The sequence below is a fragment of the Melitaea cinxia genome, chromosome 22, assembly GCF_905220565.1.
Source record: "Melitaea cinxia chromosome 22, ilMelCinx1.1, whole genome shotgun sequence".
Taxonomy (NCBI): Eukaryota; Metazoa; Arthropoda; class Insecta; order Lepidoptera; family Nymphalidae; genus Melitaea; species Melitaea cinxia.
In genome coordinates, this window is record NC_059415.1 from 10,481,360 (window position 1) to 10,508,894 (window position 27,535).

General features: G+C 33.9%; 1 protein-coding gene across 1 annotated transcript in view; it reads right to left on the bottom strand.

The window, feature by feature from the left end:
• Window positions 1-27,535, bottom strand: part of LOC123664617 (flocculation protein FLO11) — a 204,997-nt gene that overhangs the window by 53,876 nt on the left and 123,586 nt on the right. The gene's annotated exons all lie outside the window — the stretch shown is intronic.

The following is a 27,535-nucleotide window of genomic DNA, read 5'->3' on the forward strand; positions in this document are numbered from 1 at the left end:
TGGTGTTCCTGTTGGTGAGTAGGGTGACCAGAGCTCCTGGGGGGATTGGAGATCGGATCGGTCTATAAGCTACGGTAATCGCTTACCATCAGGTGAGCTGTACGCTTGTTTGCCGACCTAGTGACATAAAAAAAGTCCTGTATATATTCGTCTTGGTCTAGTACTTTATAATATTAAAATTTTAGATTCCTATACTAAGTTAGAGACATTTGATTTTCGAGTTTGATAAAGCCTTGGCTGTGATGAGATGCAATGGACATGTTTTCCTTAGTAATAGGGAACAGGACATGGAGTAAAATTTTTTTTATATATACCTAACAATACATAACTGCATCTTTTGACATACGCCTCGTGGGCAGTAGTAATAACTGTTATCTAAACAAATATATTAAAACTAATTATTTAGTTTTATAGTGTATTATAAAAAAAATAGAATTAGTCGAAACAACGATTAATTATAAAATAATTATTATAAGTTATTAACTTACATTCAACTACCGTGAAAGACAAATATTTCACTGATAGTAAAATTTTATAATTTTAATCAATCGGAACAGCGGCGGGGGGAACATAGTCACAAATCTACTGTTCCACTCCATCTATTTCATGCCTATAGCAAAGACTGTGACATCAATCAAACAAAATATATCCAAGATACAATCAAAGAGATTCAGATATATTCTCTAGTATGAGTAACGATCGCTATTAAGTATTTATTATAACTGGGACCAACAGCTTAACGTGCTCTCTGAGGCACGGTAGGGAAGAAAGAAATATGAGGGGATATACCTATACATGGGGTAAGAAATATTTGTACAAATACAAATATCCGTCCCGGTCGGAAATCAAACCCGCAAACAGTCGGTGTTTAAGCAACTACACGTACTACACCAGAGCGGTTGATTTTCCAAGTTCCATGATCACATCATACATATACAACATACATAATAATACAAAGAACCAAGACTTTGTGAAGACAGTATGATGTATTTTAAAACAATGAAATTGTTGTGAATCACAGTTATTCCCTGAAGAAAAAAAAATGTTATTATCGCAACGTCTATGATCGCTTAATGATACAGGGCTCACGCATATATTTACTGAGTTATGGCACATCAGGTAATGTTTCTAAGAATTAGAAGCAGCCCGGCTGAGGAGTTAGATCAACTTTACAGAAGATAACAGCAAAATAATGCTCTCAAGTAGTTTCGTGTTCTGTGGTCAATCATATAATTCCGCAGCGAGAGCTTCGAGGGACCGTCCGACGTATGATATAGGGTCGATAACGGCCTTGGAGTGCTCCTGTACAATGTGATGTGTTCCAGGCATCCATAGGCTACGGTATCCGCTTAGGATTAGGACCGTACGTTTGTTTGCCACCTTTATAGTATTAAAACACATACCTAGTGACTCACATAAGCAATCGATATCGCCATTCATTTTTAAGTACAATAACTATAACACATTAACAAGAATTATAATTTTAATTGTATATGACTTCTTATCAAAATTTATTAATAACCAGAACTAGAATCATACATTTTTTACATTATTAAGTGAATCCCCTAATAGTATGAAACTTAAGAAGCGATTATTAAACTTTAAATTGCTTTGAATGACGCTATGATGAATCAACAAGTAGTCAATAAAAATTAAAAATTTAAAAAAAAAACTACATTTAACTAACGAATCAGTAAATTTACGAACGGCTGGACCAATTCTAGACGATTCATTAAACTTTCTAATACTTCGTGGTTTCTTCGGAAATGAAAAAAAATTTAAAAAAATTAACATAAAATTTTAAAATCAGAAATCATTATATTTAGTTCTACTTAGTCTCTCAAGTGTGGATCGGATAACACGTTAATCTGTCGGTCTCGGTCAATATCAACGGAAAATATCAGCCAGCCCGCAATGGAGCAGAGTTATGGATTAAGCTCTGATCCTTCCCCTACATGGTGAAAGCAATATTCCCAGCAATGGGATACAAGCTGAATTTGAACATTATTTTAACTTAACGCATTTGATAGTCTACAACTTGCAAACTATAAGACAGAACAACAGCTGTCGAGTAATAAAAATAAGAGTCCACTACGAAGCACAGACATCTACAAAAATTATACCGGATAGGTACAAATATTATCGTTCTAATGAATATTTTATTACTTTTTTTTCTATTTCTTGTACAAAACTATACCAACAGTAACAATAATTATATTTAGATCAATTAAGATAAATCTATTGATTATTCTACTGATCTCATCATAATTTTGACTAATTCATTAGAAAAATTACGTTATTTTCTTATTTAAAAGTAAAGTTAATAACGTCAAACTCTAGCAACTAAAAAATTATAAAAGAGTAGGAAGCAGACAGGGTCGAAATAAATAAACTTATTTAAATTTATAAAACTTATGTTTCAACTAAAACGTTCGAAATGAAACTTAGAATAACAGGAAGTAATAATATTGCTGTTCTCTAAAAAAACCATAATTATCCTAAAATAGGTACGAAACAGTTGACTAATTGAACACCATCTAGGTATATACAAGTTAATTATTCTATATAACAGTGTTTATTTGTAGAAGGCTATATTTAGGTGTGGCTGGTCAAAATATTAGTCAAAATTATTTGGTTTCAGTAGGCTTCAAAAGCACTATTGACTCGTAATTTTACAAATTTTTAAAAATTGTATTTGATTTATTTGTTTATTATAAATTATTAAGCTATGTTAGAGGTTGCTACATTTTATGACACATTACAATTTTTCGACGTAAAACTTATGTATATTGAAGCTGACCCCTACACGGTAAGCACACAAAATTTCATAAAAATCTATCAAGTCGTTTCGGAGGAGTATGATAACTAACATTGTGACACGAGAATTTTATATTTAGGACTAGCTGACACGGCAAACGTTGGCTTGCCGCTAAACGCTATTTAAAAATAGGGGTTGGTGGTAGAGGGGTGAAAATTTAGAGTTGTATGTATTTTTCAACGCAAAATTATAATAAAATAAAAAATAAAAAATTTATCTAAGAATTAAAAAAAATTAGGGGTGGACATCCCATAACATTTAGGGAGATGAAATATAGATGTTGTTCAATTCTCAGACCTACCCATTATGCACTCAAAATTTCATGAGAATCGGTCAAGTGGTTTCAGAGAAGTGTGATAACTAACATTGTGACACGAGACTTTTATATTTATATATTTCAAGAGCTTTGTAAGCTAATTGTGACTGAAAGAAAGAGATCGGCTGTAAGAATTATCCTCGTCTCATATAAACACATCCATACTGACTTTGCCAATGTCCAGTAGAGAGGAGACGTAAGAGATTGGAACTCCCGATATTCCGGCGACGTTGCTGACGCCAGGGTCGTCAAACAAAATAAGTTCATAGTGTTTTCTAATGTTTACGCTAATTACACTTATTACAATGAAACAACTTTTTCGGGAGGACTCCCGTGACCATGGTTGCTGTAAAGTATCCGAAACGTCGGGAATCAAAAGTTAATAAACCGCGATAAAATCCGAAAAATTCGTTTCATCGTGAAATTTTAAAAACTAACATCACTAGTCTTTATTATTACGAAAATGATTGAATAATCTAACTATTGTCTATTTCAACGAAATTTCCAAAAGCTCTGTTTTTTATTGTATTTTACAAACACCATTTGTTTATAAATCAATCGATTTGTATTCTGTATTGCAGGCTTATTTTTCCTTATCAGAAATGCTTGACGCAATTGTTTAGACATACATGGTATTTGTATTGATTGACTGAAACCGCATTTGTATTTGTCCTTGTGCAGGATGTACATGATCTACAGCATGTAATCAGTGGCGAGGGGCGCAAGGGGGGCATCATGTCCGCAAAACAAAAAATTGCTGGACATATTACATGGTTTTCGATTGGAGTGGGCGCTAAAAAGGAATTGTGCCCCGGGCGCGAGTTAAGCTCACTACGTCATTGCATGTAATGCCAATTTACTCATACTTATCTAAAATAAAATAGTAACTACAAAAATGAAACGATTAATATCTAATAAATGGTTTTCAAAATCACTTTTGTGTTTAATATTGTCGTACCTTCTAAAGATTTTTTTTAAATACATAAACACATATATTTTAATGGTGGGGTTTAGGTATTTACCTACCATTTTTAGCACATTTTTAATAGAATTTTCTTTATGGACAACATTATCAAAACATTGTGAAATTTTTAGATGAATCAATTCAATACAAACGAAGACGCAGTCTTTGTTAGTTAACTTGGGCTAAAGGCTTAACCAACCGCGCTTCATAAATGAGTCAGCGCACCGGTTAGCTATAACGCTCTCTATTTAATCCCTAATCAGAACCACCCGTTAATTATAGAAATTTAAACCCAAGAACAAACTTGACTGTACCTATACTCTGTATTTAGTCAATGTAGAGAAATACACTGCATGTGATTTCCGATTTTTGTCAAGATTTGTGTTATATTATTGCTAAAATGGCTAAACTCACAAGACCTACTGGAAAATCATCTGGTACGAGACTGTATTGAACTGGAATAATTATATAAGTATCAGCAACGTAAAAAGGAAGATTGTTCAACAAGGGACGGGTCATTAAAGAAAATAAAAGTAAATAAAAATTTATGGAGTAACATAAAAATTCTAAATAATAAAATAAAATACTAAATAAGATGCTTTAGACATCAATGAAGTTAGCAAAAATCTTTTATGTTCTCGGAATCGATGATTCAGTGTGAGGTAAGCCGGTAAAACTTTTAAATTTAGAAATTCTTTACAGTTCAAATTTTGATTAGTTTTTCTACATGAAAATTTCACACAATACTCTTCAAATGTTACAGTTTAATTAATAGTTCATTTTGATAAATAGAATTATACTCTGTCAAAAAAAAAAACCACAAAATATATCTCTCTTACCCAAATTAACGCCCCGCTATATCGCTATGTATTTTGCGACAAGAATACTTCTGTGATGATACGCAAATCATGCAATGTTATTTTTTTTACTAGTTTTTTTATAATAAATTTCATTCCAATTCTATAATTACATTACATTCATTAAAAAAAATTAGATTGTACGGTCTACAATCATTTTTTTATCGCAAGCTCATTAACTAATTATTTAATTATCTGTTTTAACTTCAGTATTATTTTGTCTAATTTGACAACCCTATTTCAATCATTCGAAATGGTATATTTAATCAAACAATTTATTCCTGAAAATAGAAGACTGTTTAAGCTATGGCTTATAAGTACGTTGAGAGAAATATCCGTAAGTAAATATCTGTACGCAGAAAGAAATATCCCTTTGCTTTAAGTTTAACTCGAAATATATTTACAGATACCTGTAAGTCTCCGATGGGAGACGACAGTACGAGAACTTTACTAAAAGACTGTCAAAATCAAAATCAAAAATAGCTTTATTCAAATAGGCTCCAAGAGCACTTCCGAATCGTCATTTTACAAATTAAAACTTTAAAAATAAATTATTATTTTTGTAAAAGATATGTAAAGAAACCCGTCTCAGATCGAGAGATTCTTAAGCAATACCATTTGGGGTTTAAAGGAGATGTGCCAATTGTTAGTACCTATTCATATTCTTAAACCAAATATACATAATGTCATAACAGTAAACTTAATTACGACGCGCTGGCGCAACGGTTACAAAACTGGTTTGTTGCTGTTGCCTCGACAGTTGCGGGTTCAATTCCCGTACATGACAAATACTTGTATTGGCTATACAGATGTTTGCCGTGGTCTGGGTGTTTGTACAGTCTTTGTTAGCCTTCCCACCGTGCCTCGAAGAGCAAGTTTCGCCGTCGGTCCCGGTTGTTTTCATGTACACCTGATAGCGATCGTTACTCACAGTAGCGAATATATCTACCAACCCGCATCGGAGCAGCGTAGTAGATTGAGCTCAGATCAAATCCGAACCGAAAGAGGCTATGCCCAGCACTGGGATATTACAGGCTGAAGCGTAAGCTTTTAAGAGCAGTTAAGTTCTATAGTTATAATATATAAATAAAAATATTCTAATATAAAAATAAAAATATTCTAGAAAATCTATTATGTTACGAATAAGAATCAAACCTATACAAATCCGTATCCGTCCGATAATTAAGTACCGTCAAAATTTAAGATTAATTTGAAAATGTGCAATATACGTTTTAAATTTTATTATACATTAGCGGTCTTTCATTATTATCATTCGTCAAAGCCGATCAGCCTCCTCTGTGTTTTCTCCAATCTACGTGATATTGTATAATAAATAATATGTTTCGTTGTGGATGTTGCGCTGGCGGTTGCAGGTTTGATCCACGCACACGACAAACAGTTACACAGTTCGCAGAGAAATACCTAGGTATACTTAAGGTTGATAACAATCTATCTTTTTACATATACAATTTTGAAAATTTTCAATTAATCAAAATAGTGCCAAAATAACACGAACTGGTGATTAACCGATGCGGTCGAGATTCGATTAAAATCATTTTTGTAGACTATTGACATAATGGGGGCAAACCATTTCATACATGTTACTTCAGTAAATTTTTAGCGCAAATTAAACATACACCTTAACAACAACGTTACTTAACAACAACAACAAGCGTGTAACAGACAGAGAACCACTGGTTACAATTTTGACCAATTCATCCCGACTAATCACAAATTACACTTCCTATACACACCGATTCCAAATCCATATTGTCAAACAATTATATACTTGTTCACACGTCATCAATCCGATACTATCGATCATGGCATGAATCATTGCATACGAAAAAAAAATACTACAAACCAAACATTAATATATGCAAGTGACGAAGTTGGCAGTCAGTACGCTTTCGGCATTCGCATCGAACGGACGTTAAGTGAGAATGAAGCCTGTGTCACAACTCTTGGCATTAGTGTCTTTAACGTGTGTCGTCTTCGGACAAGAAGGTTCGTAACTTTCAACTTTATCCGGTTTATCGACACCATTTCTGTACGTAACAAGGCTGTGTTATATTTATTTTGAATACTTGAAATTTATATACATTTTTTCTTGCATTTCGTATTTGATACAGCGTTATATTTTTATTTCTTTCGACAATAAATATATGTTATTTTTTTTCAAGTTAATCAAGTTTATTACGAAACTACCACTGCGTAAAACGGCTTTTGTGAGAAAAAAGTTTAAATTTATTCTAAAACATTAATTTAGTGTTTAATATTGTATGTCGTAATTTGCGTAAATAAGTTATTACTGTATTTTTACTCTATACTCCGAGTCCTATTGTTTGGAACCCATAAGTTAAGTTTATAAGTTTCATAATTTTATATTCAAACAACATACTATATGACGATAAGTTCGTCCTGGAAACCTAACTAAATTGCCATCTAATTTTAAAAAATAAAATAAAAAAATAAAATAGCCCTCTTTTTAACCGACTTCAAAAAAGGAGGAAGCTACTCAGTTGACGTTGTGTGTGTGTATGTATGTATATATATATATATATATATATATATATATACGTACATACGTACAACGTACCACTATATATATATATATATATATATATATATATATATATATATATATATATATATATATATATATATATATATATATATATATATATATATATATATATATATATATATATATATATAGTGGTACGTTGATAAGGAAACCGGGATCTGATGATGGAATCCCAGAGAAATTGGGGGGAACCCTCGAAAATCGTAGTGACGACTAGTGTGTTTGTTAATTTTTTTCGTCTAATTATCTTGTATTTATTACTTGTCGATTAATTGAAATCGATTTTTTATTTCAACTTGTAGGAATCAACTGCTGGGCATAGGCTTTTTCAGCATTTATGGTAACAAGAAATAATGAGAAACTTACGTTAAGTAGTAGGTAGTAATGCCCGAATCATAAGACCGTCATAATACTAATATATGCATGTCTCCGGAATGATTCATTATTCTTTAACTTCTTAACTTCATTCTGCTTTATTCCGCGAACACATTAACTTTTTTTTAATTACTTTAATACAACCTTTTTTCTGACAATTACGAACACAAGAAAAATAATTATTCAATTTGGTGCAACAGTTCTGAAGTTAAAAGCGAACATACATTTAGGCTACTTTTAATGTGTGTTAGGTACAAAAATTACAGTAATTCTAAAACTTTCGAACTGTCAGTGAACGTCTGTGAACCGACATTATTTAGATACCAAGTATTGCAATCATTGTGTTATTTTGAAAGAAAAAAAATTTTTGGTCTACAGCATAGTGTGTATTTGTGACAACAAATACTATACTAGCGTCATATGTATTCTTAATTATAATAAATAGACTACTTAAATTTAAAAAATAAATATTATAGAAACGCCTACAATATAACCTACAACAAAAGTTAAAAATTAAAGGGGGTTCCCCGTAAAAGAAATTGTTTTATCGCGCTTAAGTTTAATATTAAAATGAAGTTAAAAAAAAGTATGAAGTACTTTCCCGTAAGACGGAATCCTTACATCAACGTTAATCAGACATCGCACTTAACATTTAACCAAACATTACTGTATATCAGCCGTGAGTTTCTTCACATGTTATTAATTAGTTAGCACTAGCATGATGTTTTGGCTGCCTTCGGAACAGACGACCATGTTTAAATGTTAAGCTTATTTATTAAGTAGTCGACAAGATGGGCATTGCTTTGTTTTGAAAGTTTAATTTATGTTTACGGAAGTTGGTTAAAACATTAATTTACTATTTTAATGAGGCGTTTGTGATAGCCCATTAACCTAAGGCTATATATAGGCTATATTTGTTCTCAAATTAACGCTACAACTAGTAAATAAACATATACGAGAAGAGCCTCACATCTTACCCACATAATTTGTTAGTATTACAGTTACGGATTGGAAATACCAAAATGACAACTTACATGTTGTGACAGAAAACGTTTATCCATCATACGCCGTAAATTACCGTAGTATTAATTGTGTACTAGTTTTAGTTTCAATGTATTTATCATTAACGGCGAACACCGGTAACGTTGTTACGTCAATTTAACATTAAAAATATATTAAGCAGTCAACAAGATGGGCATTGCTTTGTTTTGAACGTTTAATTTATGTTTACGGAAGATGATTCAAACATTAATTTACTATTTTAATGAGGCGTTTTTGTCAATAACTGTTGTGTGGTTACGGCAGTACAGAATTTAGCCACCCCCTCTCTTCCCTAGGGTGTCGTAGAGGCGACTAAGGGATAATACAGTTCCGCTACCACCTTGAAACTTAAAAAACTGACCGATGGAGGGATAACCATCCGACTGCCGGCTTTGAAATACACGGGCCAAAGACGGGCAGCAGCGTCTTTGGTGCGACAAAGCCAGCCCTACGGTCACCAACCCACCTGCCCAGCGTGGTGACTATGGGCCATTTTTTGTCGTGAATTTGTGGAGGCCTCGGTCCAGCAGTGGACTGCAATAGGCTAAAGGGTGTGTGTGTGTGTTAATAAGGCCTTTGAAAATGTTGTGCGATGAAGTACATTCTCTCTTTCTCTCTAATTTCCAAGAATATCTGTCTCTATTTCAAGTAAAAAATCCAAATTAGTAAAAAGTAAACTGAACAATAACAGTTTAAGGTTACATTGAAAACTGATAACCTTCCTCATATAGAAGAACAATGACTGAGAAACAGCGATGCATGGGACGTTGGTGTGGTGTCAGCTGTAACTGAGACACTTTCTAATTTGTACGATTTTATTTTTGTACTACCCACACATTAGGAAATTTTATAAATATTTTAATATCATATCAAAAATCGACCGTTCCAGCGGGGATCGAACCTGCGTCTCCGACTGACCGTGTCGGTGCTCTAGCCAATTAAGCTATGGAACGATGTATACATCTAGATCGAAATTTTTGATATGATGATTTTATATTCGGTCAAAGCGACCGTGGCGCCGTCTATAGTGAGTTCTTTACAGAAACCCGTAACTATTCAAAGTTTCATATTACAATGAAAATCTCAATCTCTTGAAATCTTAAGATCGTTTGCCGTGATGTTTAAAAATTGGAGTTTTCTATTAAATAAATCGCAACAAACGCTCTGGTGTAGTTGTGCGAGTAGTCGCCAAAAAAACATCGACGATTTGCGCGTTCGATTCCCGCTCGTGATGAATATTTGTATTTCTTTCCGGTTTGGATGTCTATCCTTGTGGGTCTTCCCACCGTGCCTTAGAGAGCACGTTAAGCCGTCGGTCCCGGTTGTTATCCTAAATACCTAATGGCGATCGTTACTCGTGGTATGGAAGATATCCGCCAACCCGCAGTGGAGCAGCGTGGTGGATTAGGCTGCAATCCTTCTCCTACATGAAGACAGAGACCCAATAGTGGCATGTAACAGGCTGAATGCGATAAAATGAATCAAATTATAATTAATTGAAACAATAAAACTCTAAACACAAAACATAAATTAACGCTAGCTATTCGTAATGGTACACTAAATGCTGGTATACTCTTTACACATATATCATCCAAAAGCAGCTTAAAGCGCTGTAAAACTTCAATCTCAACATCACTAAGCGCCAGCGTCAATTGTTTAACACGATTTCACAACCCAAATTTCGTTCATATCATCGTAATTAAATCGTTCCTGAAGAAGTAATATCCAATTACAAAAATATGGTCGATTTTATTAATAAAATAATTTAATTTTTATTGTTCTCAGATAGTTGCAATACACCGAATGGCGATGATGGTAAATGCGTTTACATAATCGAGTGCGAGATACTCAAAAATTTAATAAAGGGCTCGGCTGCGGACCGAGAGCGTCTAAAGAAATGGCACTGCGGCTTCGAAAGCCACATACCCAAAGTATGTATTTCTAAATTTAAGTAGACTTAAAAATAACACGGTAATAATTTTAAGTAAACAGTTTTATTGCATTAGTGTTGTAATAATTGTTTGTTTACCAAATGAAAAAAAAGGAAGCTAATTAGGCTTAGCCGTAATAAAGCTATTTAGGCTTTCAGCTTTTGGCTGGATTGACTCAATGACAAATTTAAACTTATAAGAAATTCTAAGGTCATAATTATTTTTGCTCGTAAACAGAATAAAACAACTTCAGATACATTGACAAGTATACTCAAAGTCGCCTTATTTTTTGAAGTCAGTTAAAAATAACGATTATTGCCACATTACTAAAGAAATTTCGTTAAAATTTTAAATTACGTAAACCCACGGTAGTTACTAGAAACATAATAATTGACATTTTTTTTAGATTTTCCTTGAAAAAAAATAAATAAATAAACAGTTCGCGTAGTAAACTTGGAGGGGTCGAATTGTTAGTCTCCTAGTTCAGAGCATAGTATTATAGATTAGAATCTTCCATAAAAAATACTAACAAACTATATAATTTTCTTGTGTGTATTTACCTCTTAACTTCTAATTGGGTGTACCGATTTATGTGATACTATTTTATTCGAAGGCCGGTGACATTTTCGCTTCAACCTGTAATTACTCACTCTTGGGCATAGAACTCTTTCCCCATGTAGGAGAAGGATCAGAGCTTATTCCAACACGCTGCTCCAATGCGGGTTGGCGGATATATTCCCTACTAAGAGTAACGATCACTATCAGGTATACATGATAACAACCGGAACCGACGGCTTAAAAGTGCCCTCCGAGGCATGGTGGGGAGACCAACTAGGACTGCACAAATATCCAGATCACGGCAAACATCTGTATGGCCAATACAAATACATACATATATGTATATTTGTTTGTACTAACTTGTTTTACTTTGTAAATGCGGTTTTTACGGTTTTGACGGTTCGGTGGTTACTCTTCACTACAAAGTATTCATAATATCCTCATAAATACTAGAGGATTATTGAAATTAAAACTACGCGATAGACGTACCGGCAGACATTCTAAATTTAAATGTGTCGCATTTATAAATAACAGTTGTGTACAATAACAATAAACCGCAAATAATTGTTACAAAATCATTTCAATATATTATGTACTCTTATATTTGGTTTATTTATTAACCGGTAGCATCAAAAATTGTAGCTTGATTGTGCTAATTTTCGTTAAATGTACAAAACATTTTTTTTATGTGCAAGCACATACAAACAACTAAAACAGGTTTTTATGTAAATTGATAATAATATTCATATGGTTCGTTACATTAATCATAATTACATCGTTACAATTGTTTTAGCAAAAAAGAAATATAAAGATATAAAAATATTTTTTCTATACGCTTTGCATTTAGATTACCAAACAGATCACACTCTGACGACCGCTCTGGTGTAATGACGCGTGTGCCGTGTCAGTGGCGCCGACGCCACGACGATACCGACGGTCGTGGGTTCGATCCCCACTTGGAGTAGACATATGTGTTTATAGAAATATTTATTTCCGGTCTGGTTGTTAGTCTTTGTAAGTCTCCCCACCGTGTCTTGGAGAGCACGTTAAGCTGTGGGGTCCCGGTTGTTATCATGTAAACCTGATAGCGATTGTTACTCATAGTAGGAAATATATCCACCAACCCGCTGTGAACCAGTGTGGTGGATTATATATAAGCTCTAATTTTTCTCCTATACATGGAGAAAGAAGTCAATGCCCATCAGTGGGATATAGAGTCCCCGGTATCATTTCAATTATGTGTCGGGGATTCAGAAACGCACACAACAAAATCACAAACGCCCAGTTTATGACAAATTATGTCTATGAATTTGTCAAGTACGTCATTGGCTAGTTTCTGTGACCACTTCACCAATGCGTCGTCCGTCTGTTTCCAATTGTAGTATTAAAAATAGTTTCAAAATTAACGCATTGGTCACAACAACTTGGTATTTGCTTTACAAATACTTATCGCCATCGAGCCGTATGGGAATTTCCTGAATCTCGACAAAGTATCTGTGGTTAAATAAACTTTATTTTTATACAGAAATTAAAAAAAAAAAACATTTGCGTCAAACTCAAAAATATCTACAATTGGTATTTTATACTTTCTTTTGTTTTACTATTTTATATACAACTAGGCCGGCAAACAAGCGTACGGTTCACTCGATGGTAAGCGATTACCGTAGCTTATAGACGTCTGCAACACAACGCGTTGAGGACCACTTCACCTTAGTCACCACAAGAACACAACTCTGTATGAGAATGCAGTATTAAGCTGTAATCTTCTTTAAGGTAATGTCACGGAGGATATTCGTTGGGCTATGGATAACACCAAGCTCACTGCAATGGTCTTGTTGGACTTCAGTAGTGCCTTCAACTCTGTTGACTATGACATACTTCTTGGCTCACTCCGTGCAGTTAACTTTTCACCTGCTGTCCTTGACTGGTTTCATTCTTATCTTTCTGGACGCCAGCAGAGAGTAACGTCCGATGATAACTCGTCTGACTGGTTGGATCTCACCGCTGGTGTCCCACAAGGCGGCGTACTGTCTCCCTTATTATTCTCTGTATTTATTAATAATATATCTCGTGCTATTTCTTCTCCCTACCACCTGTATGCGGATGATTTGCAAATATATCGTCATTTTGAGCTGACCGAGCTGCATGAGTCTATTAAAACTCTAAACGAAGACCTTTCAGCTATTGACCTGTGGGCTAAATCGTTCGGTCTTCTTATTAATCCAGCTAAATCACAAGCAATAATTGTCGGTAGCAGTCGCTTAAGAAACCGAATCGATTGGAGTGCTATTCCTCCCATTTTGTACCGTGGCACACCTATCTCTTACTGTGAAAAAGTTAGGAACTTGGGCTTGGTTATAGACAAAAACTTATCTTGGATAGCTCATGTCAGCGAGGTCAGCAGAAAAATGCACCATACCTTTCACTCTCTGAAGCGTCTCCAATTCTTTTTACCATTTAAAACCAAAATTTTGCTTGCGCAATCCCTTCTTTTACCCATTCTCGACTATGCAGATGTGTGCTATTTAGATGTGACACAGGAGCTACTTGGTAAATTGGAGCGTCTGCAAAATCTTGCCATACGCTTTATTTTTGGTTTACGCAAATATGATCGTATCTCCCACTTTCGTACTAAACTTAAGTGGCTCCCTATCCACCTTCGCCGTGATATGCACATCCTTTCTTTCCTTTATAACATACTCCATGATCAAAAATCTCCTCCTTACCTTCTTTCCCGTTTCAAATTGCTTCCTACCCCCACCCGCTCTAGACGTTCTTGCATAACAACAATGCTTGAAGTTCCTAGGCATAACACCAACTTCCGATTAAATTCATTTTCCGTATACGCCGCTAAACTTTGGAATAATCTCCCAAAATTCATCCAAGAAAGCTCATCGCTGTCCACTTTTAAAAACAATCTTAAGAACTATCTGCTTTCCAAAATCACTACAGATGTATGAGATGTATATATGTATTATATTTATGTTTTATGTATATATGTATGTAGATGTATGTATGTATATATGTATGTATGTATGTATGTATGTATGTATGTATGCATGTATGCATGTATGTATGTATGTATGTATGTATGTATGAATTTAGATGTATCTGTGTATGTTTATATATGTTTATGTATGTGTGGTGTATGCATTTTATATGTTTTATTATTATTTATATTATTATTACTCTATTCCTGCACTACTTTGCCCCGCGTTTCACATTATAACTCACTGCCATGGGTTGACTGGAAGAGATCTCTTTTAGAGATAAGTTCGCCCTTGCCAACTTCCTTTATTATTATGACTATTGTAAAATTTACTTAGTGCAATAAATAATATATAAGGTTAATGGACTTCCCCAATCGAGCTCAAGACTTTGAGCAGGAAAATTTCTGTTGTGCCTTACCCCAAAAAAGATTATTATTAACAGAACTGTTTTTCTTCTATTATAGGTATGCTGTCCTATCACAACATTAACAACAACTACGACAACGACAACAACAACTACAACAATAACCACACCGCCTGGAAAAAAATGTGTAACATTAGAAGGCACTGTCGGCGCATGTGTCAACCTAGAAAACTGTCCAAAAGTAGCCGTAAGGTTGAAAGATCCCACAGAGACAAATTTGGAGTACGTTCAAAGATCTAGGTAATATATTTTGTACAATAACATTTTTAAACGTTTATTAAAAATAAATAATATGAAAATTGTAAATGAGTGATGCTGTGTGGTTACGGCATCAAAGAATATAGCCACTCCCTCTCTTCCCGTGGTGTCGTAAGAGGCGACTAAGGGATAACATAGTTCCACTACTACCTTGGAACTTAAAAAGCCGACCGATGGCGGGATAACCATCTAACTACTGGCTTTGAAATACACAGGCCGAAGATGGGCAGCAGTGTCTTTGGTGCGACAAAGTCAGCCCTGCGGTCACCAACCCGCCTGCCCAGCGTGATGACTATGGGCAAAACACCTGAGTTCACGCCATTTTTGGCGTGAACTTGTGGAGGCCTATGTCCAGTAGTGGACTGCGAAAAGCTGCTGTGCTGATGATGATGATGTGAAGTCTATACGTGAGAGGTGTTAGAGGTGTGTCTGTACGTGAGAGAGTGAACTTAGGTGAAGTGTAATTAACGTTAATTTTACAATATTTTATGAAATAGTTACTCTCGGTGACGAATACATAAAAATTTAACTATTAATAATAATAATAATAAATTCTTTATTTCAACCAAATTAAATTTAATATGAAATCTTTCGTTTACAATTTGAAATTTCAATACATCGAAAAATTATACTATTGCTAAAATTATAGACTAAACTTATAGACGCAGACTTCTAAAAATTATACACGCAATAACATAGGATCTTCCATTTAGGCCATACTTATGAGCTAAAAAATGCTGTATTTATAGTAATACTATACAGTGCATCAATATTTTATTTCTGTAGCACCAACTATCTTAAAAATAAACTATATCAACAGATGCCTCGGCACAGTTAAATACAGCGTGTGCTGCGACAAACCGATCAACGGACTTCAGATCACAAAGATACCAGGATCAACAGATAGATTTTCAAACGATGCATGCCCACCATCGACAAAACTGCCCGATCCCAACAGCGGTTGCTGTGGAATCGACAGCTCTAGTGGAAATAAAATTATATGTAAGTTGAACACCTCAAAATGATTATATAAGCAACCAGACTTTCTGTCTAATTAAGAAACAACTGAAGTCGTCAACGTGGGAAAAATTAATCAAGCATTATGCATCTTAACGATCGAAGTCAAGTTACCTGTAATTACGACAAGAAATTAAACAAGAACCAATTAAAACCTGTTTTAGTTCACATGATACAATTAAGTTAATTAATGTTAATTCTAAGAATAATAAAGGTTACGTTATAATAAATATTGTTTATTTCCAATTGACAGATGGCATACCAACTTCAATAGATGAATACCCCTGGCTGGCGTTGATTGAGTACACTAGAGATTATCTTTGTGGTGGAACACTTATAAGCAGTCAATACGTGATCACAGCAGCTCATTGTGTCCTCACAGTAGATTATAAGAGTAGGGGAGAGTAAGTAAAACTTAAAAGCATTATCGATTTTTATGAAATAACAAAATTTACTTAAAAATTGCAAAAGTATTTCGATTATATCAAACGTTATGATTCAAAAAATTAGTCTGTTAGATGGATAACGTTTTTGAATGTTCTTTGGAACTTCATTAATAATAATAGGCACAAAAATATTTTTATTATACCTTTTTAAACAGCTTCCAAAAAGGATAAGGTTCTCAATTCGATTCTATTTTTTTTAATGCATGTTACCTCAGAAGTTTTGACTGGGAGGACCGATTTCGGTGATTTTTTTTAATCGAAAGGTGTCGCTTGTCATGTGGTCCCATTTAAATTTGATTGCGATCTAACACGTACGGTTCCATTTAAACTTGATCGAGATCTGATGACTACTTTTTGAGTAATATTTTATAACTCATATTTACTTGACTGTTTTTTCATCTACTTACGTTGTATTACATGTCGATGTAATTGAAGTCGGTTTTTATTCCATTTGCAAGCAAACACAATTATGTAACACATTTTATTATTAGCTGTCACTTAAAAAGCGTTTTTGATTTAACAGATAATTAAACATATCACTTCCCTTTGCCTCACAATTTCCTTTTTGAGACAGACTTAGAGAACGACTTTCTATATTTTATCAGGAAATCTGTCCGTCTTGGCGAGTACAACACGACAAACGTTGGTCAAGACTGCGTAGAAGTTGAAGGAGGCGGTACCGATTGTACGTTGGGTGCAATTTCTATAGCAATCAATCAAACGATTGTCCATCCCGACTATAATATAGACAAGAATGTTATATTTTCAAACGACATCGCTATACTAAAATTAAACGAAATGGCGCCTTACAACGGTAAGAGAATTACAATTTCATATTGCAAACTCGTCAATAAAATTGTTAGAAATATTTTAAAGTACACTGCTGCTGCTGACACTGTGCTGACCTGACAGATGTTGCAAACTTGCAAGATAACGCCAGATGTTTTGCGGAATGTCATAAGAGTAGTTTCAATAATCGTAACATTTTCTTAAATTTTACAATTGTCTGCGCAATTTTCTTAATCTGTTTCCATAAGAACCTAATCTACAAAGTTTTATAAAAAAAAATAGCAGAATCCGCCGTTCCCAAATTTACGATTAACAACATATTTGGCAATTCATTTTTATTTATATAGATTCGAAACATATGTAAAACTGAATAAATGGATGATAACACAATAAAATTATTGAAAAAAAAATTAAAGTTATCCAAGATGCAATTTTTAATCCGGACATACCGAAATTTTACATAAAGCAGTAAAAGTTTTATGTTAGTTTAAATTTAATTTTTTGTTTCCTAAACGCTAAAGTTATTTATTTTTAATATACTTTTCAGATTTCATACGACCTATCTGCTTGCCAACGTTAGACATAACAAATTCACCGCCAGTCGACTTGCGGTTCTACGTAGCTGGTTGGGGAGCAATCGACGAGCGGCGGAGTAGAAGCGATATCAAGCTTCATATAGACTTGCCTTACGTAGACATGGCGGTATTTATAAAAATTACTACATTTTTAATTACATATGCGTATACACTGTCGTGATTCACCTTACTTACCTGTACATCTTTACAGCGTTGCCAAAATATATACGTTCGAAATCAAGTTCCGATAGTATGGAAGAAACAAATTTGTGCCGGAGGCGAGTTTAACAAGGACTCCTGCAAGGGAGATTCTGGAGGTCCTCTAATGTATCTCAACGACAAGATATTTGAACTACTTGGAGTCACAAGCTATGGTACCTTACAGTGCGGTAACGAAGGCAAACCGAGCATCTACACGAAAATCTACGAGTACATGCCATGGATCAAAAGCGTAGTCGGTTAAGTAAAATTTTATACAAAAACAAGGGATTAGAAAAGAAGAAAAAAACGTCGACTAGACGCTTATATAACCAATGGTTTAATTTGGAATTAATTTTGATCTTTCCAACGACACCTAGATATAATTTAGTACTTTGTTTAGTGAGATTTCCTATCTCTATTATTTTTCTAAAGCATCAATGTTTTATTTTATAAGTCTTTTTTCGCCTACAATATGCCCTGTGGTATTTCTTATAAGTTTCACACACACAACAGGAAAGAATACAAAAGCACTCAGTATTAAGTTAAAAAACGTATTACAAAACTTTTTAATTTATTAATTTTCAAACGATTTTGACGAAAAAAAGCTTTAACAAAAGTCTCAAACTTGAATGTATTATGAAACAATTAGAGGTATATATTAGAACCCGGTTAGTACGTCCAGAAAACGATTCGTATTCGAAATCGAACAGTTCGTAAGTAAAATAAAACATCAAAAATCGATTTTTTTTACAGAAAGCGTATGTGTATTGATAAAAATTTACCGAATATTGTAACAAGAATTTACGATACAATTGGGGACAAAATTTTTTAACGTCATCATGTCTTAAAACCGTATTTTTCTTGTTCGCGTATTATTAAAATTTTTAACTCCAACGCAATTTAATATTACCGGTTTATAAATATCATCTCCAAATACTCATATATCGAGTTTTGCAATCACAGATAATGTGTGCATATTTTACCATTTTCCTTATTTGAAGTCTTAAGCATATTAGCTTGCATTATAATTAAGGATATTTTTTTTTTGTATTAGCTCTTTGTAAATCTCTAGAATGAGCCAAAAAAGTAAATAAATGCTCAAGAAATATATAGTCAATAAAAATAACTTTAAAAACATGTAAGGAATGAAATCCTACCAAAGATTCAGGGCCTGCTTCACCAGTTGGTATTTTTTTTATTTTTCACAATCAAATTCTACTTAATTTATGTGATATTTCTATACACTTCCTAACCTAAAAATTATAATTTATTAATTGAGGTAATTATTACCTTACCCTAATGAGCTTTTTACCTCCTGTGTTTATTGTCTATTCGCAATTTGTTCGAAGCAGGCCCTTATCAAGCTAAATTAGCTTTGCCGTGTGAGAAGCCACATGCCAATAACATAGCGGCAAGTTGCACCTATTTTATTTAATCTTTTGAACAATTTTTTTAATAAAGGGCTATGAGCTTGTCTATTTTGGTGTCCAATTTTCATTTTAGATACATTTGTAAACATTTTACAAAAATTTAAAAAAATATATTGTTACCCTAACATTAGCAATTTCATTTAATCACATTAATGTAATAGTTAGAAAAATAGACTGACTAATGAAATATAATTAAAAACACTAAATTATATTAATATTTTCTTATTAAGTATTCATTACTGCTTGTGCAATAATAATCAATCTTACTAACTAAAGAGAACAATCCATATGGAATTTACATCAAAATATTATCTGTAGTAAACATCAGCCTATTTAAGGATGGTTCCTATATTCAAAATAGCCCATTCTAATTTTTTAACCGACTTCAAAATAGGCTCTCAATTCGAATGTTTTTTTTTTATATGTGTTACATTATAACTTTGTACTGGGTGTACAGACTGATAATTCTTTTTTAATTCCAAAGCATATGCTTGTCATGTAGTCTCATTCAAATTTGATTGAGATCTGATGAGTTGCCTTTGAATTATACCTGATAATGCGCCTTTGTCGTTTACTTGTGCATGTGAATTGAACTCATTGCGTTTTTAAACTAACACAGCTAACACAGTTATTTGAATATAAGAACCAGATTATATAAAGATTATATAATTGTGTTTGCTGGCAAACGAAAAAAACTGACTTCAATTACATCGACAAGTAATACAACGTAGGTAGACGAAAAAATAGTCAAGTAAATATGCATTATCAAAGATTACTCCAAAAGTTGTTATCAGATCTCGATGAAATTTAAATGTGACCACATGATAAACATCGTCTTTCGATTAAATTAAAAATCATCAAAATCGGTACACCCAGTAAAAAGTTGTGCGGATTTTCGAGGGTTTCCCTCGGTTTCTCTGGGATCCCATCCTCAGATCATGGTTTTCTTATCACGGTACCACACCTGGGATATCTCCTTTTCAACAAAAAAAGAATTATCAAAATCGGTTCATAAACGACGAAGTTATCCCCGAACATACATAAAAAAAACATACATACGGTCGAATTGAGTAATCTCCTCCTTTTTTGAAGTCGGTTAAAAACAGCATTAGTCGTTATTATAGTCGTGATAGCAGTAAGATACAAAGTTTCAAGTGTTAAAATCTAGCTCAATGTATGAACAAAAAAAAGTGTATGTGTGTCAGCCCTGACGCACGACTAGAGTTTACTCCTTCAGATCAATTGTCTAAATAGGCACAAAAAAGGCTTACTAGTCTGAAAAAAGGTTAATACCATATCAAATGGTAAATAAACGAATCAAATAACGCTATTAATGACGTTATTAGAAACGTAACGAGGTAATTCGTTCAGTAGATTTTACTACTCATATATTTTTCATAGCCTTATATGAAAATCGATTGTTAAGGAGTTAACTCCAAAATTAGATTGTAACATTATTTGTAACGATCTCGAATGTGTATAGAAATGATACTTTGTAAATATTTGCAATAAATAATATTTAAATTTACACGTTTTATAATTTTAATTTCATAAAAAACAACAAATTCTCATATTCCCTTTCTGCTTCATGGTGACTGACGCAACCCGATCGAATTGAATGCAATTGATACATTATAAAGGAGATAGTAAAGGAGGAGATTCTCAATTCGACTGTATTTTTATGTGGTTACCTTATAACTTTTTACTTCTTTTTTTAATCAAAAGCTTGTACTTGTCACTTGGTCCATTTTAATTTTAATCCAAATCTGATAAGTAATTTTTGAGATATATCTAAAAATGTGTATTTACTTGACTACTTTTTTCGTCGACCGGCGTTGTTATTACTGGTCGATGTAAATAAAGTCTTGTTTTTATCGTTTGAAGCAAACACAATTATCTTACTTCGCACTATTAAATTTCAAATAATAATTTGGATTATACATTTGCATTACAATATTTTAAATCTCGTTTCTCGTTAATGTGCTTTACTCGTGTACATCCAGTAAAATATACGCACAAGGAAAACACATTATTGGACCAGTAAATTTAATCACATACAATAATAATTCGTTAATTTTAAGTATTTTTGATATTACAAAGTTCTATAGTAACAACTGTACGTATTGAATACTTACGATTAAAAAGTAAAAACATCACTTATAACATGTGTGTTGACTAATATGATACAAAATTAATAATTCAAATTGACAATGAAATGTGTTTTTGTTTTTTTATTATACTAGATTGGTAAACAAGCGTACGGCTCACCTAATGGTAAATGAATACGATAGCCGACCCAATCTCAATCCTCCCAACAGCTCGGTAATCTTACTACACAGGAACAAAAACTGCTGAAAGCAGTATTATTTAGCTGTGATGACCTTAGAGAAGGTAAGGTTGATGTATTTCCCCAGTCGGGCTGCTCTCGATTTTGAGCAGAATACTATCTGCTGTGCCCTTTTTTTTTACGTGGGGAAAATCCATCATGGATACCTTCCGACGCGGAGGCGCCAGAGGGTTATGTCAGAATCCTACTGACTAAAATCCACCACGTGTGAGCAGTCATCCGCCTGGTCCGGCCGGTCGAGTCCCCCGACTATCGGCCGGCGAACCTACTGTGCCCCACCTCAGTTTATACCATGTAGTGTAATCAAGTAACTCGTGTTATTCATCGACTTTATAAAAAAACACAAAAAGCTATATCCTATAAATGAAACAAGTTACACTTAGGGCCGGTTTCACAAGTTGCCGTTAAATCGATCTGACGGGTAACGGTATCCAACAGATAAAATTTAAGGTTTTTTTATTAGCATCGAATTATACTTTATTTCATCATTTCAGCCTATTGCAGTCCACTCTTGGACATAGGCCTCCACAAGTTCGCGCCAAAAATGGCGTGAGCTCATGTGTGTTGCCCATATTAACCACGCTGGGCTGGCGGGTTGGTGACCGCAGGGCTGGTTTTGTTACATCAAAGACGTTGCTGCCCTTCTTCGGCCTGTGTATTTCAAAGCCAGCGTTTGGATGGTTATACCGTCATCGGTCGGCTTTATAAGTTCCAAGGTGGTAGTGGAACTGTGCTATCCCTTAGTCGTTATACTTCACTTAATTATGGGATATTTCTATTCGATAACTATGAATCTATAAACTGTAGTCTATTAATTAAGGTGTAACGGACCCCAATGGCATATTTTACTTATTAATTTACGAGTATCTCTTGCTGTTAAAGTATATTTGTAACTTATGTGCTCGATAGACTTTATTAAAAACCGATTAAAAAGACCGTCTATATTTTGTTTCTTGTATTGTAGTATGTTATCTTGTTAATGTATTTATAGTCGACTTCAAGAGGTTCTCAATTCAACAGATTTTTTTTTTATGTAACGCACTCGTAATTTTTTACTGGGTCGATTTATTTTGTTGATTCTTTTTTTATTCGAAAGGTGCTTGTAGTTTGGTCTCATTTAAATTTAATTATGATCTGGCGCGTACGTTTTGAGTTATCTCATATAATGCGTATTTACTTGACTATTTTTTCGTAGGTACCGTAGGTAGCTACGTCGTATTCTCTTTCATTTGCAAGCCTATATTAAAACTATAATCATTGAGGATACAATAGGACAGTAATAACTAAACTAATAATATAATTAACGTCACCGGTTTATCCTTACTTATAATTAAACCAACGCTATATACAGAGCGTACTTACCTACTATTGTACATATATTAATGACTGTTTCAATTTCCACGAGATATTATTTGAATCATGTTATTAAAAAGTAATTGGAGAAATTAAAAGAAGTATTTATACATATAAGTAAAAAATACATACATATAACCCGCGCTAGACTCTCCTATTAAATATAGGGATTTAAAGTTACCACACTATATTGTTCCACTGACAAGCGAATTAACAAATTCAAAATGAGAATATTTTTTGTAAAATTTTTAATAATTAAATATATAGATATATTTAAGCCCAGTTCATATATACAGATAACAACTCTGGTTTTAAAATGTCAGAAGATGTCTAATACTAGCGTTCGCGGGTTCAATTCCCGTTCGTGATGGATATTTGTTTTTGCCGATTTTTATTTTCAATCTAGGTGTCTCCAAATGTGCATCGGAGAAAACATAAAGCTTTTAGACATGGTTGTCATCATAAACACCTGATAGCTATGGTTACTCATAATAGAGATTGCATCCGTGAACCTACAATGGAGCTGCGTCGTGGATTAGGCTCCGACCTATAAGGTGTGGGACGCCTATGCTAATCAATCATCGTATATTCGTCGAAGTTTCGAAAGCGACATACTTTAAATTTTACCGTCCGTTTACTAAACTATACGTTTTCTGAATAACGAAGCCGCTATTAGTTATATTGGCTCGACAAATACATACTAACTGTCTATTTCGCCCTCGCTCAATCGGTGCTAACTTATTGTATCACCTCCTGGGGTGGTGCACCGAAAACCAAACTAATTGACCTGAAGAGAGCACAAAAAGGTATTCAAAGTTAGCATTATTTAAGCCGTATCATTACCCCACTGTATTGTTATAAGAGTGCCAGGTCTTAGCGGTGCGCAAATTATTTATACTTAACACCCTACTAAGACAAACATACACTTCTTGAAAACCACCTGTCAGCGTCAGACGCCAAAAAGCGATACAATCCTACAGTCCTACAGTGTAGCAAATTTTCCACGAGGTTTTCAAAGAGATGCTTTTGCAGTTTGGGTGACTTCTTATACAACACAATCGATTCGAACGAAAATAGATTTATAGCTACATTCAACCTCACTAAAAATATGTGTCAACGGAAATTAACTAACTGGTTACAGAAATTGAATTATGATGGCACAAAAGCGATTCTTTCTGCCCTAACTTAGATAACTTCTAACATACACACACCCACGCCTAAGCAACATACTACTACATCATATTCTACACACACACACGCACACACACATACATACACATGCACGCACGCACGCACGCACGCACGCACGCACGCACGCACGCACGCACGCACGCTCGCATGCACGAAAGCACGCACACACGCACGCACGCGCACGCGCACGCACGCGCACACACACACACACACACACACACAACAAACATACACCAACTAATCCATATCGTACCATGAATAACAAATATACTAACCTTAGATATAAATACTTACATAAAGTTACTATCTCATATTATATTGTTCACAACAAAATTTTTAATGCCCTTATGATGATAATTGAAATGTACTTTATAAAGGGGTGGAGACCTATTGTCCTGAAACACAGGCCTCGAGCCTAGCTTAGGCACCGGTCTCCTACAATAATATTAGTGCTCGTGTTATTATGTACCTATCTAATATCCTGTTAGCAATAATGTGGTGAGAAAATAAATAAATCTTATTATTATCTCATTAACTTGATTTAATAACTATTATTTTGCCATAAAACGCTTACTGTCAAGGTCGTGTGAATCAACCAGCCGTTAAGGTTAATTAAATGTAAAACCATCTCAACCGTGGATTCGACACAGCTGAGGAAAGGTCTTATAATCGAAGAACATTATATTATTTACAATTATATCATAACTAGCTTTTAACGCGGCTTCTTATTAAAAATAATTACTAAAAATTTGTTGACATGAAATATTAAAAAAAAAACACGTACTTTTGCTAAACATTCCTTTTAAGTTTCTATTGGCATTAATAATGTTTTTAAAACATTACTAATTTTTGAGATATTTTCATTATTTTTTCTTAAATCTTAATTGAAATACCAGGATTATGGTTGCGCCCGTGACGATTTTCCGCTATCCTTCGGAAACTACGCATTTTTCGGTGATGAAAGGTATGTCCTATGTCCGTTCCGGGTCCCTTAGCTATGAGCATGTCAAAAATCATGGCAATCGGTCAAGCCTTGAGCCGTGAAAGTGGAACAAACGAACAAACTAACTTTCACATTTATAATATTAAAAAATATGGTTTATCCACTAACCCGCAGTGGGGCAGCATTTTTTATTTTATTTTTAATATTATTTAGGATACAAACAAGTAACAATACACAAACCAAGAAAGTTTCCAATAGTAAACAATTCATAAATGAGCTAAAAAACACCCATTACCCATGTACACATTTAGCCTGGTGGATTAAGTTCGATCTTTCTCCCACATGGAGAAAGAGTCCTTTTCCCAGCAATGGGATGTTACAGGCCTAAATCGTGTTACAATTATCTGACTTCAATTGCATTATTCACAACGAGCATAGGAACAACAAGTTGTATGCCAAACTTAATATTTTCATATTTTGATTACATCGAAGGACTAGGTATTATTCATACTTTCAGGCAATTTTTTCCGCATACGTGCAAATTGTATAATGATCTTCTTTCTGAGGCTTTCCCTGAGCGCTATATTTGGGGGGGGGTCAAGCGTCGAGTTTGTAGACATCTCTTACTTAAAAGGCAGGCAACGCAGCCGCAGCTCATATTATGTTGCAGATTTCCATGGGCAACGTTAACTGTTTAACGTCAGATGGTTACTAGTCTGGTCTAGTACCATCTGAGGTTCATCTTGTATGGCTCTCTTTTTATATAAAAGAACACATTCGTGGTTCAAACATATTTGGAACTAATAAAATTGAGGGTTTGTGATATCTATAATTTCTGAACCAGCATACCAAAGAATATGGATATACATAATATTAGCACATCTCTTTTCGAATTAAAAAAGGCTGGGTGAAATCAGACCATGCGTTAATGTATTACAGCTAAATAAAAGATTTGTCTTTCATGCTCTATTCTAAAGAAAACCTCGCTGAATCACGAGGCAAAAAGTGCCAAAGCAGAATATAATAGATTCGTCATGATACACGACCAAAATATAGACCGAGCGACGCCCAAAGATGCGCTTGTGGCTACCATAACGATAGAGTATCCTTTAAAAAACTTAACTGAGGTAGGGCAGAGAAGAGGGGTGGTGAGTAAATAAACCACAACTTCTGAGGTCAGTGAGGAAGGTCGGGGGTAGGTAAGGCAATTCGTTAGCGATGCTTCTGCTGTCGCAAGCATCTATAAGCTATGGTGATCGCTTACCATTAGGTAAGCCCTACTCTTGTTTGCCAAACGAGTTGTAAAAAAAATATTCAAAATGCATTTAACACACGTTTTTTTTTTCTTAAAACTTTCATAACTTTATAAGTAACAAAAATAAAACACTTGTAACATATAGGAGCCGAATCACTTAAAAATAAATGTCAATAAATAAAGACCCCCTCCTCCGTACCTAGTATGACGACACATATTTTGCAATTTTTATACATCAGTTTCGACATAAATTGATTAATATACATAATTTAGCGAAACAAATAATTGAATATTGTGTTATTTTACATTGTTTAATATCATTAATTGACAAATTACGCTTTGAAATGCAAAATTGTACATTTACCGCGAGAAAAAAGCAAAAATTTTAATAATTTAACACATTAACATGGGAATAGAATCCAATCGACAAATTTATCAGTTGATTGATACTTTTGAGAACTAAGATTTTTCCATTGAATTAAAAAATAAATATATTTCTTGTTCTTGTCTTTGGTAATCTTTAGAGTGACGTCGGTTTCTGCGGTTCCAAACCATTATTTTTTGTGTATTAATTCGTGATCATTGTTTTTGTTGCTATGCACGCATTTTGGAATATTCGAGTAATTGACTATAAATTATTTTTCTTTTTATTCCATCATTTGTTTGTTTAAATAATAAATATACAAAATAGTTAAGGACCTAAACAAATATAAGACCTTAATATTATTTATGGCTAGTTTTTTTTCACGTCTCAGGGATTGTGGCAAATTTTTTTTAGGAAGCTAACTGACGGCTTTTATTTATTTCAAAAATTTTCTGAAGCCGCGTGAGAAGCCGCGTGGAACCTTTAGTAAAGTTGATAAATTTTT